Source organism: Gasterosteus aculeatus, chromosome 3, assembly GCF_964276395.1.
Source record: "Gasterosteus aculeatus chromosome 3, fGasAcu3.hap1.1, whole genome shotgun sequence".
Taxonomy (NCBI): domain Eukaryota; kingdom Metazoa; phylum Chordata; class Actinopteri; order Perciformes; family Gasterosteidae; genus Gasterosteus; species Gasterosteus aculeatus.
Genome location: NC_135690.1, coordinates 10933055 through 10948237, shown reverse-complemented (window position 1 = coordinate 10948237; position 15183 = coordinate 10933055). Strand labels below are relative to the sequence as shown.

The following is a 15183-nucleotide window of genomic DNA, read 5'->3' as shown; positions in this document are numbered from 1 at the left end:
TCTGATTCTCTTCAATGGTATGAGAGGCCCCTCCACAAAACAGTGAGACACTGGCGCTTCTGTTCAGATTCAAAAATAACAGCTTAATGCATGAATTAGGGGGCTATCTTCTTCTTAGCCAACAGGACACACATTGTAACCTAACAGAGGAAAAACCCTCAGGAAAACATACAGTTTTTAACGAGGAACAAGCGTATCGACTTAGGGTCGCATAATGTCACTCAGCACCCAAACGGTGCTAAACCCTAAATAGCTTGAGAGCCCCACAGGGATGGAGAAAAACAGAGTCCTTATGTGGTAAACAGTGAGCAGTTTGTTTAGTTTTAATCAACATATGAACCCCCACCCCCACTGAGACCCTGGTGTGTGAAAAACAGGATCCTTACTATATAGATACAGCCACGGTTCACTTCTTGACACCCTGGCAGACTGGTGCATCCTCACATTTAAGCCATTTCCACATATATATATATACACACACACATACATTGGTATAAATTAAAAAATTAAAAATAGAAAGCTTTAAAGATTGTACTATGTCGAGTGATTCATATTTGTTTTTATATATTTATATATATTTTTTAATAGGTATTTATACCTTTTAGAAATAGATGACAGCTCGCATCCTATACATGGGAGTCTTGAAAAACTGGAAAAGGAGATTGCTGCACTCAGTTGTCTACCAACAACGACTACGTGCCCCAACCAGGGAGCTGGCACAGGTAGGGAAAATGACAGTATGATATAAGCTTTCTATATATTTATTATTTGACGAATCATTCAAATGATTTTATAATTCTATGCTCCCCCCAGTGAAAAAAAAAAAAAGTACATACGGGTGTCCAGTCTGAGAGACCTTCTACAAGGTATGTGACATCATCCATATATATATATATATATATATATAGACATTTGTTTTATAACATGTTTTGACCATGTATGCTTGTACAGCAGGGAGCAGATTGACCGGTCTACACCAACAAAGGACACATGGTACTATCCAGAATGTTTGACTGACGAGGAAATGCTGCAGGCGGTCGTTGACTATGAAGAAGAGAGTACTACAATAGGAGCAACATCGGCAGAGTGTGTAACCCCATTTCAACAAAACAGAGCAGGTATACCCACAGAACCCACGGTGGTGATTGTGCACCCGAGGGACACAGCTAACCCCTTATATGTAGAGTTGATAAATGAAATCAGTGAACTGCGGCGTTCCAACACCGCATTAAAAGAGATAGTAACCGATCTATGTAAGAAACAAGAGGAGGCTAGACAAACACAGGACGCCAACGGCTGTTCCATAAAACAATACCTGATAGCTCAGAATGCATCCAGTGAAGCTATCATAGCTCTACTTACAAATAAATTTTATCCAAGGTGATCTACTAGGCATGGTGTCTATAAGGGGTGGTGTCTAAATAAACAATACAGACGTGTAGTATGCCTCCCCCCAGAAAAGTTTTGAAGAGGGGCACGGGTGATATACATCGATCAGGGGATAACCATAATAATAATGATGATGGGTATAGGGGCCTGTTACAGAATACAGAGAAACAGCTTAAAAGCCTACGTGCACTGGTGGAGAGATTGCGCGTTGATGCTGCTGCTGCTGCTGCTGCTGCTGCTGCTGCTGCTGCATACCCTGCCGAAGCTTTTCATGATGTTGACAGAATTCATTATACGGAACAACATTCATCGTATCTAGATAGCGGCTATGCAGACTTGGTCAGTGTCCTAGACCCAGGGTTTAATACCACAGGCGCAAATAGCCACGTGTTGGATCATGCAGACGGCCCACTTGTGTACACAGACAATGATGCATGGGCTGGGGGGTGTGTGTTGGCAGAAATATGTGACGACCGGCTGAATCAGATGGGGGCAAATGGAGATGTGGAGCATGAACAGGGTGTTGGGGGGCCTGCTGAGGGTCATGAGGGAGGGTCATGGGAGCAGGCCCGAACAGAAGGGGGGCATGATGATACACTAACAGGAGGAGGAGGGGAGATAATGAGGGGGGGTGAGACCTCCTCAGGCATAGAGGGAAGGACAGTCACCGTGAGAGAGATGCCTTCATTCAATGCATTTGAGCTTAGACAAGGGGTTGATTTCAGAAACGTGGATCTTACTGACCTCGAGCAAATCCCCTACATGGTCAGAGAAAGAGTGGCGGGTGTAATTGATAGAGCTGTAGAGGCCTCTCCGGCTGGTAGTGTGCTGAACGTTTTGTTACGCGGACCTTCATTGGCTAGTGACATACAAGCTGTTCTACGCGTAAACGAGTCGTACAACTCTGACTTGTTTATGGAGCAAATTGCACAAGTGATACAGAGCAATGATGAGACTATAACGGATGATGAATTGGAATTAGTGATCACCGTAGCTAAAAACAGAAACGGTGGGGGTTATCTAAAATTAGCAAATGTCCCATATGATGTGATATTATCAAAGAAGGGTCGGTTTCTGCACACCCCTGACAATACTGATAATAACCTGTGCTTTTCGCTCTGTTTAGCACATTTTAATCATCCAGACACGTCCCTGCAAGATAAAGTGAGATTTGCAACTCAACTACATAGATCGTTGGGTTTTGGACCAATGCACAAGGTCTCATTCTCCGATGTAGATGCTTTCGAAAGACATCTGGGTGTGAAAATCATAATCTTCCACCATGCAGCAGCAGGTCGTAAACGACTTCAGTGTTTCCAAACCCACGATGCGCCTCATCCCCGGACAGTCTGGTTATATCTACACAATGACCATTATCACCTGATTGAAAACCAGCAAGGCTTTTTTGGGGCAAAACAAGTATGTCAGTATTGCTACCAAGCCTATGAACATCGATTATACCACAGCTGTGAACAGCTGTGTAATGTGTGTTTTACATTAGAGTGTCGTACACAGCTGGGTAAAACACAGAAATGCGGTGATTGTAAACGCATATGTAAGTCGAAATATTGTTTTGATCAGCACAAGCGGCCAGAAAGCGTCCATGCCCTCATCCCCTGTGATGCTATGAAATACTGTGAGGCATGTGGAAAAACATACAAAGCAGGACAAAAAGCGCACAAATGCGCGCCAAAAGTCTGCGTCCACTGTGGTGAGCAACAGTTGGAGAGCAATGATAAACATGAGTGTTTTATTCAGCCTCTTGAAAAGAAAGAGCCGCAAACAACCTACATATTATTTGACTTTGAGACAAGGTTTCATAACGGAAAACACGAGGCAAATTATGTATGTGCTATGGATTTAGAGGGAAAAAAGTTTTGTTTCAGTACTTTGAATTGTGTGGACACCTTTGTGAAGTATTACAGAAGACCTAGATACAAAGGCTACACGTTTATCGCCCACAACGCATCCGGCTTTGACAACTATATTCTGTTGGAATATTTTGTCAAACAAAAGATCACACCGCAAGTCACCATGAGAGGGAGTCGGGTGATACTGATGTATGACATTTCATACCGGCAGAGATGGATTGACTCATTCAGTTTCCTTCCCATGCGATTGTCAAAAACCCCCGCTGCCCTAGGGTTCAGTGATGTCGAGAAAGGCTATTTTCCCCACAAGTTCAACACCCGGGAGCATGAGTATTATGTCGGTAAATATCCTGATCCGTCCTACTACGGCTTTGACGATATGAGTGATAGCGATAAAGCGACATTCATGGAATGGTATAATGCCGTTTCAGGAGGAACATTTGACTTCCAAAAAGAAATCGGACGCTACTGTGTTAACGATGTAGAAGTGTTGCGAAAAGCCTGCAGCATCTATCGTGAGACATTCATAGAGTGCACGGAGCTTGACCCCTTCTCATTTACCACCCTAGCATCCAGCTGCATGGGGGTGTTCAAAACCCTGTTTCTCCCAAAGGACACAGTTGCTCTAACGTTTGAGGGGGCATACACTGCTCAGAATAAGACGTATTCTGATGTATCGATGCAATGGCTTGAATATGTGGCCCTCACAGAGAATATTGAGATTAAACATGCTCTCAATCACGGTGAACAGCTTTTTGAGCCGTTCTATGTGGATGGCTATAACTCTGTAACAAACACTTGCTATGAATTTGCGGGATGTTTTTTCCACGGATGTGTCAAATGCCACGTCCAGAGCGACATGAACCCTGTTACAAAAATCACCTACGGTAGACAATACAGGGTGTTCATGGACAAAATATATTCTCTACAAAAACAACACGGGCTGCGAGTTGTAGTGATGTGGGAGTGTGAGTGGTCGTCGTTAAAACGGACGAGCGGGGCTGTACAGGCTTTTATGGCTACTTACAAAAAGCGTGAGCGTCTAGAGCCTAGAAAGGCCCTCTTTGGGGGACGTACAAACGCTATGAAGCTGTACCACAAGATCGGTGCTGATGAAAAAATCAGGTACTACGACTTCACCAGTCTTTATCCGACGGTTCAGGCTAAAAAGCAGTATCCAGTTGGACATCCTCAGGTTATCCTGAAGGATTTTGAGTCTATTGACAAGTATTTTGGACTCATAAAGTGCACAGTGCTACCGCCCAGAGGGCTGTTTCACCCGGTCCTACCATACAGATGTCATGACAAACTCATGTTCCCCTTGTGTGGCAAATGTGCTGAGGATTTGAATCAGAGTGGCGAGTGCACTCACGGAGACAGAGACAGACTGCTGGCGGGGGTCTGGGTGTCAATTGAACTGCAGAAGGCTGTGGAAAAGGGATACAGGCTTGTGTCCATTGATGAAGTTTGGCATTTCCCCAACAAAACAGACACATTGTTCAGCGGGTATGTGAAGACATTCATGAAGTGTAAACAGGAAGCGTCAGGCTACCCTGGCCATGTCAAAACCCCCGACGACAAGGAGAAATATGTCAAAGACTATTTTGAAAAGGAAGGCATTCAATTAAACCCTGACAAAATCAGGGTCAACAAAGCCATGAGAAGCTGCAACAAACTCCTCCTAAACTCTTTGTGGGGCCGTTTTAGTATGCGCAATAATATGCCTGCATGCGAGCTGATCACAGATCCGGCTCGGTTCACACAATTGATGTTTAGTGACCACTTTGATGTGCGACAATTCTGTTTTATCTCAGATGACGTGGCTTTGGTACAGTGGCGACATGCAGACGCCCGCGGTTCCCGTATAAAAGACGTAAACGTCTTTATAGGAGCCCTGACAACTGCCCATGCCAGATTGATGCTCTACGACTTGTTAGACAAACTGCAGGAGAGGGTCTTGTACTGTGACACAGACAGCATTGTCTTTACATCGAGAGGGAGCGAATGGGTGCCGCCCCTGGGGGCATATCTTGGTGACCTGACTGATGAGTTAAACAGCGGAGACATATGCGGGCTGCCTAGTGAAGACTACATCACAGAGTTTGTATCAGGAGGACCCAAATGCTATGCCTATAACACGGTACAGGGTAAAACAGCTGTCAAATGTAAAGGCGTCACATTAAACGCTAGAAACGCCTCCGTCGTCACCCCCCAGTCACTGATTGGCCTCGTACAGGCTTATGTAACCAATCACAACACACACACTTTGACCACAGTGTCTGAAACTATCAGGCGTGATAAAAAGAAGTTCCATCTTAAAAACGAGACAGTTTTTAAGCAAGTCAGAGTGGTGTACAATAAGCGGAGGGTGTTGTCTGACTATACGACCCTTCCTTATGGATACTAACAGCGATCAGGGATTTGATGCACGACTACAACACCCCTTTAGTTTGGTAGTGAGTGGGCCTTCAAACTGTGGAAAGACTTTTTTTGTCAAGGATATTATTGCAAATGCTGAGAGGGTTATTTCACATCGTATTGACAATGTCGTCTACATTTATTCATGCTGGCAGCCTTTATATGATCAACTGCTTAAAACCAGAGACATTAACTTTGTAGAGGGCTTACCAGAGTCTCTGTGCGATGATGTTTTACTACCTCCTGCCAAAAACAATCTACTCATTATAGACGATTTAATGAATGATGCCGGGAATAATATAGAAGTTCAAAATGTTTTTACCAAATATGTACATCATAGAAATCTCAGCTGTATATATTTAGTACAAAATTTATTTATTCAGGGTAAATCTAGTCGCACTATTAGTTTAAACACCAACTATCTCATTCTGTTTAAAAACCCTAGGGATAAATATCAAATCACACTACTGGCCAGACAGATGTTTCCGGGTAATACTAAATATTTTTTAGAGGCCTTTAACGATGCGACCCAACAATCATATGGCTATCTTCTCATAGATTATAAAGCGTTGACCCCCGAACATTTAAGACTCAGAACGGCTTTGCTATCGGACCAACAGGTTGTGTATATCCCCAAAAAAACAAACAGGCGTTAATAACGCTAAAATGTCATCACGCATGCAGAGGAATTTGTCATTGTTGGAGTTGATATATAAATCTACGCCTCGTGTGCGACGTGTCATTGTTAATAACGCCAGCACGGATTTTATCGACTCTCTGTGTGAGATCGCACTCAATGTATTGAGAGGTAACATTCCTTTGACCGACAAACAATTCGCCCTCTTAAAGAAGAAGAAGAAGATTATCCGGCTGGTGGCGGATAAAAAAGTTAAACGGACCAAGAAGAAAAAGACCCTCAACCAGTCGGGGGGCTTTTTATTACCGTTATTAGGGGCTGCTATTCCGTTTATAATTAGTCTTGTCAATAGGAGGGGCTAAAAATGGAGCACACCCAAAAAATGTTTCTGGTCCCCCAGCATCAGCTTGGCCTGGTAAAGCAGCAGCCTCATTATAAGCAGCAGGATCAACGAGAGTCTATAAGACAGGCGGTGCAAAATGAGCTTGATAGAGCTATGATTGACGTGTTGAATCAACCTGATACAGACATGTACGAAAAAGCCAAAAAATATTCCGTTATTTTACAAAGATACTTGGCTGTGGTGAGACAGGGAGAGCGTGAGAAGGGGACGTTGCCTTTACCACTACCCTCCGGTGAAAGGGACTCGGGCTCAAATCCTGTCGTTTCAGCAGATGACGTACCAGGAAAAGATGTGATTTTAGGCAATGTGATCAGGCACATACCTAAAAAAAGTAAAAAACATGCCGAATATATTTTGGATGCTTTGAACCACGCAAAAAACGACATATCCTGGACAGACCGAGGGGAGATCGTTGTCAACAATCAAACGATCAAAGGCACCCATCTGTATGATCTGGTGAAAAGTGTCACGTCCTCGTATAATGTTTTAGACGAATCTAGACCTATCGGTTGGAAGATATTTTTAAAAACGCTAGCTGATTTAAATATCCCCCTATCCGCTATCCCCAACACGCAGGTTAGGAGGTCTATTGCTGAATATAAGGGTGGTGATGCAGTTTATGACGGGGGTTTTAATGTTTCGGGGTCATTCAAAACAAAAACTAGGACCAGCCGATCTATAGACAGCACCCCCTTTAAGACACCTAAATCCCTAAAGACCAAATTTTTTAGGAGTGATGATTCGTGGGAAGATTTTTAAGATTTGTTTGGCTATTACTGTGTGACACATGTCTTTTTTATTTTTAAGCTTGTACTGGATGCATATTATTTTTATTTTATTTTGTATTATTATTATTTTGTTTTTAACTTTACACAAGTGTTTGTAATGCTTTTGTATTATCTGTTAGTCTGTTCTTTGTGGATGGAAAATAAAATTGGTGTTCACTGCTGAAAGTTGTCTTTATATATTTTATTCATAAAACGTCACAGGATAGTTTATCATTAGATCACACATTGTACACACGTAAAAGCATCCTCACAACACCCTGAGGGTTGGATTTTGTTAACAAAACGACAGACCATCGCATCATTATTGACTAGATTAGGTCCGTACAAAGTTAAAACTCGTGAATAAGACCAGCCTTTTTGTATATAACATAGAAAAAACACACAATGTTGGCCACAGGTTGTAGTAAAATTATTTTGAACCTGTTTCCTAGAATAAGACATAGTCGTACAGTTATAATTGAGAAAATTAACTATTTCTTTTGGAAACTGTTCATAATCAGGAGGGTTTCCAAAACTGTCAAAGAAAAAGCCATGCTTGTATTTTGTGATATAAATCGCCAACCAATGCTCTCCGGGGCTGCTGGACGGGTGCGTATTTACAATAGTCATCACCGGATACTTGCGCAAAGCCTTCATAGGCAGCTGGTCACACGCTAACACGCCCATAAAATCGACCCCCCTAACAACCCGTTTTCGAACAATACTCGTCAACTCTATGGTGTTCATGGTGTTTAAAAGTTATCCACCAAGACTTGTCGTTGGTTTGATATCTCGATAACGGAGTCAAAAACAGAATAACATATGATATTTATGGTACGAGGAAGGGCCGTTCTGAAGCGGACCTCCAGGCGCACATTCCCCGTCTTGATTAGTGACACGTTCCCCGACTGCCCGTCGTCAGGCTCCAGATTAAAACAGAACAGCGAGTAACCGTGACCAAAGTCACTCCGTGTTACAGCCAGCGACCTGTCTTTTAAATGTCGACCTGTTGTTTGAATCAGGTGGTAATATTCTCTCACGTACTGGCCGCTCTGGAAGAGTGGCTGTAGCGGTCTCGCTGGATATGCGTGGCCATCAGCGTAAATGCTTAAAAACTCGGTGTCATAGTGTTGGAAATTAAAGGGATTCCGTGTATAACTACCCGTGTATCCTTCGTTGTCAACAAACCCTAAAACAATAAACTTAGGGATCTGGCCCATGAATAGATTCTCCTGGTTGCAGACTCGGGTCCCCGCCGGAATGGAGAATGTTTTCAGCGCTACTCTGTCGATGGCATACTTGGCGTTTGTGTGTTGAAGAGCCCTGCTGTGCGCCAGTCGGACCGTCGGAGCTACGGAGACCTTTTTTACAAATACACTAGCGGCGACTATCTTGACCTTGTATTGAGCCGCTGCAGCCGTCATCAGCGAGAATTCGTCTTTTGACCGTATAAATTTCAAGGAAATATCAACGCCGTTAAGCAACAGCTTCTCTTGAAAAAACAAATCGGCATGTATTGGTACAATTAACTCCACTATACGGCTTTCAACGGTGTGTCCTCCTCGCGCGGCCAGCCCCTCGTTGTCCCCTTTAATAGACGTCTCGTCCATATGCTGCGCGGTGTCTTTACTAAACAGAGCTGTACTAAACTGCGTCTCCAGGGTGTCTTTCCCGTAATTAAGCAAACATTCGATTATGCCTCGGTATGGGTAGGTGTTTGAAGATTGTGAAATGAGCCTGTCCCCTAGCATGATATCAACCTGGGAGAATAAGGTACATCCAGGGTAATTTATGAAGCCGACATCAGCATCGGCTGCTAAATTGGACCCATCCGCATTAGTTATCTTTACACGCATATACAGAAAGGTATCGTTCAGATCCAGGTAATCTTCACCGCTGGCCGAAATATGAAACTCCAAAGGGCCTCTGTCTGTAATGGATGAGACTGGCGGGATCTCGATGAAGGAATATTTCTCTATGGACGTTTGTGTATAAGGAACAGTAAAGAGATCCAGTTCAGACTTGACACACTCCGCCGACTGATTATGGATGAGCGCCATAGTTTCTACCTCTAAAATATGTCTTTAGCCAAAATCCGGGCGCGTTTTATCTGAGAACCTCTTCGGGCTGTGCCAGATTTCTTTTTGACTCCCGCCTTGTTCCTACCATCCCTTTTACATTTTTTGGTCCCTGGCCCCGCACCGCCCCTGCCTGTGGGGGGTCTTTTCAAAGCCCTGCGGGTGTGTATTAGCATGCCGTGACCCTGCTGCTGCTCTGGTTGTTGTTGAGCCCCAGAGAACGGTCCTTTGGCTATATTTGATACAACGTCTCCGATGATGTTAGTAGCGGCTGTTTTCAAATGTGGTTTAGCCAGGCTGAACCCCCGTTTTAAAAGAGGAAGGGCCATCCTGAGCAGCCCCCGAAATATACCCCCCAAACCATTGCCATATTGTGTCTGAGATCCTATAAATCCCGGTAGTTCTCCGCCGGCTTGGTTCATATAATATGCCATATACCGGCCGTCGTCGTGTGTGTAGTGGCTATTCCTCATCTTCCACTTGTTTTCTTCTTTTCAGAAACGCTGTTTTATAGGTCTGAAATGTAGCTTCGCTATGACCTTTCCGTATAAAAAGGGTATGTATCCGTTCTGATCGTTTTTTATGGATATCTCAATATCATCAATAACGTTTTTGGAGAGAGATGTGTATTGCGGCCTGTCGTAAGTCAGAGTGGGTATGCGTCGTTGTTCGGCAGCCACATTTATACATCTTAGAAGAGGTACATGGCTGTCCCCCACTAATTGATAGTCGACAATATCGCTATATATGTAAAATGTGTAACAACCTGCATGTATATCGGCGGGATAGGGGGTGATGTGGGATCTGTCAGTAGTCGGTAGGGGAAAAGCCTCCCCATCTTTAAACCCCAATATTGTCGCGAGCCGTCCTACAAAGGTTATAGTTGAATCCTCTGTTGACCCCAGAAAGTATACGCGGTTTTTAACACTACTATAATGCATAGATACCCCCTCCAGCTGCGTGTTAGTGCTGATTCGAGCATTAAACGCTTTAACAATAGCCTGTATAGACTCATAAACCCCAATGTCCATAGTAAAGGCCGATTTAACCCTATTTTTACCATTGTACACTTTTACAACCGCATCTGTTTTCGGAAAACTGTACCACACTCTCGGATACTGGAATTCTACCAACCCCACCTCATGTGGTTCGCTCAGAACAATGGCCTTGGCTAATTTTGTCCTGTAGTTCCATATCTGATTTTTAGGATAAACCTGAGCAGACGCGTTACTAGGTAGTGTAACATAAAAACCATTCTGGGTCATCGTGCCGTGTCCTATGGTGGCCGGTTTAAGAGTGAACTCTCAAGATGCATGCATGTGTCTTTTATCAAGCATCCGTTATGTCTTTTTCTGAGACCCAGGAGTTAAACTTCTCGGGCCATCCCAACCATTTCACAAAGACCTGCTTCTTGCCTCTGGAGATTTTTCTATCCATAATTTTTTCTATTTTAAACATCTTGTTTTTACCTATAATTACTTTTTGTAACTCCGGTTCGTAAAACGTACCTTTCAACAATTCCCCTGCACAATCAGTTAGTTTATAAACCGGAGGATCTCGGGCTATACACCTTGATATTGTAAAATGCTCATCGGTGAATGTTTGTTTATAACCCTTCCTAAATCCCCCGCGGAGTTTTGATATTCTCACGGTGTCGCCCTTGTTAAATTTAAAGCATACTGGCTTCTGAGGGTACAACTTGTACAGTTGGATGAAGACCGTCTTCTCATTGTCTTTATTGACTGCTGATGGCTGCATCTTTATGGACCTGTGGTGTGAGTTATTATAGGCCTCGACAAGCTCCTGTACTACATCCACATATCTTCGTGAATTAACGGATGTTAAATATCTCCACATGCGGGTTTTAAAAGTCCTGTTAAAGCGCTCCACCACGCTGGCCTTGGTCTCGTTCGATGTTGAAAAATGCGTAATTTTATACTGTGACATTAACCGCTGAAAGTGTTTGTTATAAAACTCTGTACCTTCATCTGTTTGAAGTTTCACAGGTATGCGTCCGTCACTCAGAATGTCTTTAAAGGCTTTTGTGACTGTGAGGCCCGATTTGTTAGAAAGACATCTAACCCACGCATATTTGGAAAATACATCGATACACGTCAGTAAATACCGCACAGTATCATTTTCCTCAGCATATTCACCCATATCAACTAGATCAGCCTGAAACTGTTTGTCAATGCCGCTGACCAAAACCCTATTCCTCGGGAAATGTACGGCTGCCTTGGCGTGTAATGTGTACACGTCTTGCGCTAGTAGGTATTCGTTAACACTAGATAGTGACGGCGTCACCCCGGTACATTCTCCAACCGCATTGCGAAGTTTAGACACACTGCCTAACCCTCCCGGATGGGCTGGGTCTAGATAAATCTTCTGTAGAGTCCCTTCCATGATAATACCAAAGTATAAATGCCCGACAGTTCATTCGTTACAACATATTTTATTTCTCTTGTACAACATGTGACAAGCAGATTGATAGTATAGTAGTATTTCGCCCCACTGCAAAAGCAAAAATACATTTTCAGTTATAAAAACACTCAAGAACTTCATTCATTTTCGATTTCATTTTGTTTTTGTTTTTAGCATGTTAGATTGTTTTTACGCATCAATGTCTGTCGCATCATCATCATCATCATCATCATCATCAACGGGTACCTCCCATGCTTCATACGGGTTTGATACTTCTCCCCACAACCTGCCAAGCTTTTTCAGTTGATTCATTTTGAGTTCATCTTCCCCGATCAGTGTATCATACATTTTCTGGATACTTTCAGCCGCATTGCCTCCAGATTTCAGCTCGTCAAGAAGTACTTCCGCACCCCCCTGGATGCGGTCTGCATCGACCTGAAGGTCATTCATATCCATAAACAGGAGGATGGCGGATATGAAGTTGTCATTCCAGAGCCTTTTCATCAGCGGATCAAAGTGTAGTTCGTAGAACCAGTCACATGGATATAAACACGGATGGTTTTTCTGACTGGGATTATTTGTTTGACAGCCGTAGCAGATCTCTATATTATATTTAACCCAGACCTTGTTCAACAGATGTAGCACCCCGATTCTAAGGTATTCTAGGAACCGTGCAGTATCCTTAAACACCTCGTGAGGTTCACAGAGCTTCTTTTCTTCTTCTTTTTCTTGTGTGGCCGTCGGTCCGGGAGGCGGAGTCTGAGGTGGGGTGTGAACCATCAGAGCTGGAGGTGAAGGAGAAGTGGGCGGGGTCCATCCCCCCTGGGTCCCTGAGATTTCAGAAACTAAACAAAAAATGTTTTTCTTTTTTTATGATTCTGCATGAATTAACATCAGTGACAGAAATATATATATATATACACACAACATTAGCATAACCCACCTGTCATTCTTTTAGATGATTGAGGGGTGAATTATTTTCGGTCTACACATGGTAGTAGATATACCAGGTTGCACACCGCTCGGTGTATTGTCGTAAACAAGACGTTTTCTAACAGCCCCGTAAGCCTTACTGACGCTGTCTCTCTGGATAGATTTGTCAATCTGACTAAACACTTTTTGCAGAGCGGGCCAGTCACACCACTGAACAAAGAACACGAGGGGGAACCATATATTAAACTCTTCAATGGTAAGAGGGTACGGATGCTCTCTCCATCCTCGGCGGCCTCTTTGAGCTACCACATACTCTCTGTCTTCACAAACGTTTAAAAAAATGAAATCGTCAGGGCGTCTGTTGTACCGATCTGCCATGAGATGGTGTATTTTAGGCCCTGTTGTACTATACCACTGAACAGAGTATAGAGATTCTAGAAAACCTGATTGTTCAAGATCTATGCAGACAATTGATCGAAACTGCTGCCAATCTTTTACAGACATACACCCATGTCGACCCCCCACAGCAGCCTCATCATCAACTGTTTCACCAACACCCCCTCCTAGCTTGTCTTGGGCCTTGATTCTAGAAATCATAGTGACCGTGCCATCATAGTATTTAACATTATACACGTACCCATAAACACCCTCCAGCTCTAGCTCTACAGCCGGCTCTCTAGAAAGACATCCCTCACGCTTTTTCCGGCTCTGGGAAGCATCTACATCTGTATAGCATGGGCTATTTTCTGTAGACATACCTATGTCAGTCTCTGCGGCCTGCTCCATGCGATATGCAGCCTGCATTTTGCAAAGAATCCGTGTGCACAGCAATAGTAGCGGAACCAGCAACAGCAACAACAGCAGCAGCAACAGCGGATGAGGCCAAAATGAGTGCGTTGGTGGTGGAGGTGAATAACACATCTATATATATGATGAAACCCCTCCTACAGTCCCGTGTTTCCGGTCAAAACTAACGCCCATCGCATAAAACACCCACTGATATGGCAAATTTCCAATCAAAACCAAGCACATCATCGTCAAAAATGGTTTACGTATCCATTCGTAAAATGACGCATTTCCGGGGCATGACTTCAAAATGGCGGCGGTCACATGCCCACCCCACACCCCTCCTACCCCCCAAAAGTTCAATGACGCATTTTTCCGGTCAAAATGGCGGCGGTCACATGCCCACCCCCCCACCCCTCCTACCCCCCAAAAGTTCCCTCTTGCACGTGTCTGAGGTCAAAGGTCACATGCCAACCCCCCACCCCACCCCTCCCGCCCCCCAAAAGTAGGTCTTTATTACTACTCCTGACCCCTGGAGAACCATCCCATCACATGGGGTTTACGCTCTGGAAAAACAAGACGTGGGCAGCGAAAACCATGTGTTGAGAGGGGGGGTTCCCCATGTACACAACTCAGACCATCAGGCTTTTTCAATAACATCGGCCATATCTCACACACACACACACACAACGTAAACTGGCACATGATGGGAGGACATGGGACTGGGTGGTCTCAGGCAGCAGTTGATTTCCTCGTCTCTCTGGTCTCTGTATGATTCCGGAGTCTATTCTTGGTTCTGTGTGTAGGTGTTGAAGTGCTGAATCAGACTCGGCGTGATGGAGGAGGAGGAGGAGGACAGATGTGCCGCTGACAGTCAGTGAAAGAAACCCAGAGTCGACTGTCAACAAACCGGCTGCGCATTGACCACACTCACTCCTTTCCTCTCTCACATTAGTGGAATATTTTCTCTCCGGTGTCAAAGACAGAGCCGGAGGCCTTCAGCCACTCACAAGCCGTGTCACACTTGCCATCCTGTGGACTGAACAAATCCACACAGCTGTTTTGTGTCAAGGAGAATCAGTGACTTCGTGAGGACACCTAGTGACGGACGTGAGAAGCTGCCGCGCAGCAAGCAGCTCATACTTTATTTTCTGAGATTCCTCTTGTCTGGTCACCCAAGTTCCATGCATGCTTTCGATTATCCAATCTACTTTATTGTTTGTGACACATAGACCACTAATTTAATTGAATATTTAACCTCCGCAGAATCAGTCGCTTACTCTTATCTCATTAATTTAACTTAAATATTTCTGAAGCCCCGAAATTGATCACAAAGTCGCCAAAGATATCAGATATGTCAGGCTGAATTTAGGGAGACATAAAACATGTAGTATAATTTGAACAGCTTCATTAGCCGAAACAATATGATACAATATGAACAAAGAGTTCAGAGGTCAAAGAATATTTATAAAAATAGGAT

The 15183-nt window shown here is 43.8% G+C and overlaps 1 long non-coding RNA gene across 1 annotated transcript; it reads left to right on the top strand.

Annotated features, from left to right (window-relative positions):
- The first annotated feature begins 583 nt into the window (after positions 1-583).
- Positions 584-1089, top strand: LOC144405506 (uncharacterized). Its single transcript, XR_013467123.1, has 3 exons — positions 584-722; positions 814-866; positions 952-1089. It is a non-coding gene; the product is annotated as an uncharacterized LOC144405506 (long non-coding RNA).
- Positions 1090-15183: the final 14094 nt, after the last annotated feature.